The following is a 7,015-nucleotide window of genomic DNA, read 5'->3' on the forward strand; positions in this document are numbered from 1 at the left end:
TATGTATATATTTGTTGAACGACTTGTGATGTTATCGTTTATGCTTTATGATCTATATCGGAACATGACATCCCGACTTTTGATTATGAAATGAAATCATATTTCTATATGAAATGTTTTGATAAATACCTATTTTATCATGTTTTGTTTTTGGGAACAAATTCCGCATCTCTTTTAAAATCAAACGGATTTACTCTGAAAATATTTAAAAAACATAAATAAAATCGGTCTTTTCTGGCCGAGATTTTGGGGATGTCACAGTTGGTATCAGAGCATTAGTTTAAGCGAACTAGGAATTTGTAGGATTTCTAGACTTAAACTTAAGATGCTAAGTGGAGATTGTGAGATGTGTGTCTGATAAATTTTAGACACGAGCACTAGTTTATTTTTGGAAAGTTGCCTAAAATGCTTTTATGTGCTAAATGTTATATGTTGCCATATATGGTATTGTTTGTTTGGATCTACGGTTTGTTGCTAACCGGATCTGAAGGTTTATGTGTTTAGGATTCTAAGCGTATGTATATGATATTAGAACTAGCTTGTAATCATTTGGAGTAATAAGGTGAAATTATTCGGTGTGTAGATCAAAAATGGTGAGAACAAGAAGCGGAGTTGGAAATGCTGATGAAAACATGAATCAACCGCCTGTAATTCAACAAGTACCTGTCGTAGCTGATGCACTTGAGCCGATAACAATGGTTGGTGTACAAATGATGATTCAAATGATGTTGGATCATCAGATGGAAGAAACAAGACGCCTGCTTAGGCAGAATCGTGAAGAACCGTCAATTCAAGCGGAAGAGCCCGAGGAGAATGGAGGGTAGTCTGAAGGAGAAAACTTTAGTGGGATCATTGGTCAAGACGAACAACCAGTGGTTAGACGCAATAACCAGTATGGAGGAAATGATGGTCGTGGGTGCAAGTATAAGGATTTCATGGCATCCAAACCACCATGTCTATCCGGAAGCCCGACGCCGGTGCAAGTTATGGACTGGGTCTCTGAAATGGAGACTATGTTTGAAAGTTGCAAATGTAGCAACAGGCAGAAGACCGCTCTTGCGATCCCTCTACTAAAATCTGGCGTGTTGAGTTGGTGGAAGCTGTTAGCTGACTCTATGCCCAAGGGAGAAGCAAGCAAAATGTCTTGGGAAGACTTTGTGGAACAACTAAAACTGCAATACTACTCCGAGCAGGACTTTCTGGAAATCAGTAATGAGTTTCAGAATTTGAAGAAAGGGAAATTGAGCGTTACTAAATACGCTGCAAGTTTCACAGAAAAGATGAAGTTTATCCCATATTTGGTGCCTACAGAACTCTCTAAGGTCAACAAGTTTGCCCTTGGACTACCAACGGACTATGGTCCAATGGTAAAGCAAGCAACCACATTGAAAGCCGCCATCTGGGCTGCTAGAAATGTTGAGACCCAGATCAGGGAAAAAGGTTTGGAAAGGTCAGAGGTTGGCGAGAAAAGGAAAATCGATGGATTTTCAGGGTCCAGCAAGAAAAGTAAATTCTCGAAGTCTAGTTCGAGAGGAAGTGGAGGAAAGGTAGAGGCGAAATGGTGCGACAAGTGAAAGAAGAAGCATCATGGGAAGTGTGGCGGGGAAACCACATGCTTCAAATGTGGAAAGCTAGGGCATTATGCCAACGACTGCACCTTCACCAAAAATGTTTGTTATGGTTGTGGTGAGGAGGGGCACATCTCAAGGGATTGTCCGAAAAAGAAGGAAGGAGCAAGACCCAACATTCCGCCAAAGCCAAAGGCGAGAGCATTCCAGATGACACTGGAAGGAATCGTTTATGGTGTATGGAGATAAACGCAGAGTAAATTCTGGAATCATTTCTCTAATGAAAGCCAGAAAATGTTTGACCAAGGGGTGTACATCATACTTAGCATTCGTGATCGACGCTAAGAAGGAAAAGAAGGTGATGCAAAATATTCCTGTTGTGTGTGATTATCTGGAAGTATTTCCCGAAGATCTTCCTGGATTACCCCCCGATCGACAAGTAGAATTTCATATTGACTTGTTGCCCGGAACAATGCCAATTGCAAAAGCACCTTATCGATTAGCACCGACGGAGATGAAGGAGCAAATGATGCAACTTCAGGAGTTATTGGACAAAGGTTTCATTAGACCTAGTTCATCACCCTGGGGAGCTCCGGTGTTATTCGTAAAGAAGAAAGATGGAAGCATGAGGATGTGCATTGATTACCGAGAGCTGAATAAGGCAACAATAAAGAATAGATATCCGTTGCCAAGGATTGATGACCTATTCGATCAACTACAAGGTTCAAGTTATTTTTCAAAGATCGACCTAAGGTCAGGATATCATCAGTTAAAGGTAAGAGAGCAGGATATAGAGAAGACTGCATTCAGAACGCGATATGGACACTATGAGTTTTTGGTTATGTCGTTTGGACTAACCAATGCTCCAGCAGCATTCATGGATTTAATGAACAGAGTTTGTAATCCATTACTTGATAAATCTGTGATAGTGTTCACAGATGACATTCTAATTTATTCAAAAAGCCAAGAAGAGCATGGCAGACACTTGCGAGAAGGGTTAGAAGTCTTGAAGAAGGAGAAGCTGTATGCAAAGTTCTCTAAGTGTGATTTTTGGATTCGAGAAGTCCAATTCTTGGGTCACGTGGTCAACCAAGAAGGGATAATGGTTGATCCAGTGAAGATCGAAGCTGTGATGAAGTGGGAACAATCGAAAAGTCCCACGGAGATCCGAAGCTTTTTAGGATTAGCCGGATATTACCGAAGATTTATCCAAGGCTTTTCTTCGATCGCTAGTCCATTAACAACTTTGACCCACAAAGGAGCTATTTATGCTTGGAGTGATAAGCATAAAGAAGCATTCAAGAAGCTAAAGAAGAAACTATGCGAGGCACCGATACTTTCTCTACCCGATGGAGTTGAAGACTTCGCTGTTTATAGCGATGCGTCTGGGGTTGGATTGGGTTGTGTTTTGACCCAAAGGGATAAGGTAATCGCGTATGCATCTCGACAGCTGAAAGAGCATGAAAAGAACTACCCGAATCATGATTTGGAGTTGGCAGCGGTGGTTTTCGCACTGAAAATATGGAGGCATTACCTCTATGGCACGAAGTGCAAACTTTTTACTGATCATAAGAGTCTCCAATATCTCTTTAGTAAAAAAGAATTAAATATGAGGCAACGACGCTGGCTGGAATTACTTAAAGACTACGACTGTGAGATACTTTACCACCCCGGTAAAGCCAATGTTGTTGCTAATGCTCTCAGTCGGAAAGTCAATCTTGAAAGGAGAAGGCCAAGAGCGTTGAGAATTGAAGTTGTCTCGACTATTTTGGAAAGTATAAAGAAATCTCAAAGCGAAGCTTCTGAGAAGAATGACCGGAAGGAGGAACGTTTGGGCAAAACGTTGGTGTTCGGTGTAAACAGTCACGGACTGAAGGTGTTCCAAGATCGGATTTGGATACCTAAGACAGGAGGAGTCAGAGATCTTCTAATGGAAGAAGCTCACAAAACCATGTACTCGATTCATCCCGGTAGCACTAAAATGTATAGGGACCTGAAACCCTATTACTGGTGGCCGACGATGAAGCTCGACATCACGAAGTATGTGGCCGAGTGTGTGACTTGTGCAAGAGTGAAGGCACAACATCAAAAACCATACGGGAGTTTAGAACCATTACCTGTGCCTATGGGTAAGTGGGAAGACATTGCTATGGATTTTGTCACTAAAGTGCCCAGAACAAAAAGTGGTCACGACATGATTTGGGTGGTCGTTGATCGATTCACTAAGAGTGCGCATTTCATAGCAGCCAATGAAAATGGTCTATGGAAAAGCTTGCGAATTCTTACGTGAAGGAAATTGTGAGGCTTCACGGTGTTCCGCTAACAATTGTGTCGGATCGTGATAGTCGTTTCACCTCACGATTTTGGAAAAGTCTACAAGAGGAATTGGGTACCAAGTTGTGTTTAAGTACAGCTTACCATCCGCAGACTGATGGTCAGAGCAAACGGACGATACAAACACTTGAAGATATGTTGAGAGCGTGTACCTTGGAATTCCTAGGTAATTGGGATGAACATTTACCTTTGGTAGAATTTTCCTATAATAATAGTTTTCACTCGAGCATAAAGATGGCACCTTATCAAGCATTGTATGGACAGAAGTGTCGTACGCCGTCTTGTTGGCTTGAGGCTGGGGAAAAAGCAGTTTATGGGGCCGGAGATAGTCCATCAAACTGCTGAAAAGTTGAAAATAATTAGGGAAAGAATGTTAGCAGCTCAGGACCGTCAAAAGAGCTATGCTAACAAAAAGCGAAGACCAATGACTTTTGAAGTTGGAGATTCGGTTTTGCTTAAAGTCTCGCCGTGGAAGGGACTTATAAGATTTGGTAAAAGGGGAAAGTTAAGTCCAAGGTTTATTGGACCGTTTAAAGTTCTTCAGAGGATTGGGAACCAAGCTTACAAGCTCGAACTACCAGAAGAACTGAATGGAATTCATAACACTTTCCATGTGTGTTATTTGAGGAAGTTCACGGGAGAAGTTCCCGACATAATTCCACTTTCGGAGTTGAGGATCGATGAGAACAAGAGGTTGATTGAGGAACCGGAGGCAATCGTTGACCAAAAGACTAAGAAGTTCCGACGTAAGATGGTTGAGTTAGTGCTTGTCCGATGGAAACACACGAATGGGCCGAATCTCACCTAGGAGACGGAGAGTGACATGATGAGTCGCTATCCGCATTTGTTTGCTGGTTTGTGATTCAGGGGACGGAATCATTCTAAGGTGGAGAGAATTGTAACGCCCGTGTTTCTGGGCTTGCCATTTTTTTAGCAATGTAATAGTCTAGGTTAACCTTTGTAACCCCAATTTGAAATAATAAAAATGTATTATTTGTGAATTATGTGATTTATGTGTTTATTTTCTTAATTTTCATAATTTAATGAATTAAGAATAAAATAAGTGTCAAAATTAAAGTGTGAGATAAGCCGATATCTTTGCATAAAGTTGTAGTGGTTGAAACAAGGATTCCGTAGATATAAGGAATGCCAAAATTCGAGTTATAACGAAGAAGTTATGAACTGTCGAAGTTTCGCGACAGAACCGGCACGACGCCGAGTGACGTAAAATATAAATTTAAGATAGAGCAATATTTAGACTTAGCGATCTAAACGAAAGTCATAGATTTCGTTAAACCGAGAGCGTGCATAAAAGGAACGCCCAAATCTGACTTCGTATGAGGAAGTTATGAGTTTTCTAAGTTTCGACTAAGCAGTATGCAGCCCGAATACTCGATTTGAGATCGAGCGGTTTTTAGCCGAAACAATCTAAATGAGAATCGAAGATCTCGTTGTTAGTAGCGAAACGATGAAAAGTTAGGCGAGAACGGACGTCAGACGAAGAAGTTATGAATTTATAACGAAGTTTTTCTGTCCCGGCCTTCTAAAAATAAATAATAAAAATAAAATTCAAAATTAGCCGACGGAGTCTAAATGAAAGTTGTAGAGTATGGTCTGACCTTCGCGTGGATATAAAGAACGTCAAAAACGGAGCTCGTATGCGAAAGTTACGCAATTTAGAAGTTCGACGAGTCAATTACGCCCCGCGTAATTTGAGTACGCATCGCGTACTCAGTCGGATGCAAGTTGCCTGACCAATACTCGAGTGCCACAGATCGACGCATGCAGTGACGTCAAAGTACGCCCCGTGTAACCGAGTACGCCCCGCGTAACCGAGTACGCCCCGCGTACTGAGTACGCCCTGCGTAATTTGAGATTACGCCCAGCGTAATCCCAGACCCTCAGCCTATAAATAGAACTCGAAATCAGCCATTTTCTCTTGTTCAAACTCTTCCCTCTCTCTAAGTTTAGCCTCGATTTGCGTGCCAATCATATCCCGAAGCCCCGGTATCATTCCCGAGCCCCGAAGCAAGATCCGAAGCCCCGAGGATCCCGAAGAGCGTTATTCCCGAGCCGAAGCTCTGCCCGCGAGGAGTTCGATTTTGGTGGAGATCTTCCAGATTTATCAAAGTATACTACTTCTATAAGCTGTAGTGCTATCAGATCATCTTCTGATCAAGTGAGTGTGTAGTTATTTTCTTTCCAACCCAATATTATAAAGTATTTAATATAAAATACGTGCTATGTGTATATATTTTGTGGTTATATGTGTGAATGTATATTCACTCTCTTCTATCTCATAGATCTGATATATTCTCTATGAAATACGTGTTATGTGTGTATGTCTCATCTGTTATGTGGAATATGTATTGATTAAAGCATGCTATACAGGTTTTTAAACAATGTATAAAAATGTATATTTTTATCTACTAATATGTTGGGTAGAACATGGATAGATAATTGGTGTGAAATAAACATATGAGAGGCCTCGGTGTTATTGGTGTTATTCTAGTCATTCCGCAGAGTATGGATGACGACCACAGACTATTCTAGACTGTCATGTGGAACACTAGCAGGCTCATTACCTGTAGGTGTTGTGAACGACGTGTTCACCGGTGTACTCTATCCCCCACATGGTTGCCTTTAGTACACTTATTGTTGAGGAAGCCCCTCTGCAGTAATGTCCGTCCCGATGAAAATCCTAAAATAAGTTCCTTATAATAGACGTTATTTTTAGGAACGTAAGGTGAGGATAACGGGAATGGGTAATCGGGTTTATTGTTGATTGTTGTAATTAAATATAATTATTGTGGGTTTGAAAACCCTATATGCTCACCAAGCTCCCAAGCCTGACCCACTCAGTTGATTTGTATTACAGGAAGTGGCGCAAGAGCTTAAGATGGGCGAATCATCAATTTGTTTTGTTTATAAGTCTGTATATGTATATATTTGTTGAACGACTTGTAATGTTATCGTTTATGCTTTATGATCTATATCGGAACATGACATCCCGACTTTTGATTATGAAATGAAATCATATTTCTATATGAAATGTTTTGATAAATACCTATTTTATCATGTTTTGTTTTTGGGAACAAATTCCGCATCTCTTT

The sequence above is a fragment of the Lactuca sativa genome, chromosome 6, assembly GCF_002870075.4.
Source record: "Lactuca sativa cultivar Salinas chromosome 6, Lsat_Salinas_v11, whole genome shotgun sequence".
Taxonomy (NCBI): domain Eukaryota; kingdom Viridiplantae; phylum Streptophyta; class Magnoliopsida; order Asterales; family Asteraceae; genus Lactuca; species Lactuca sativa.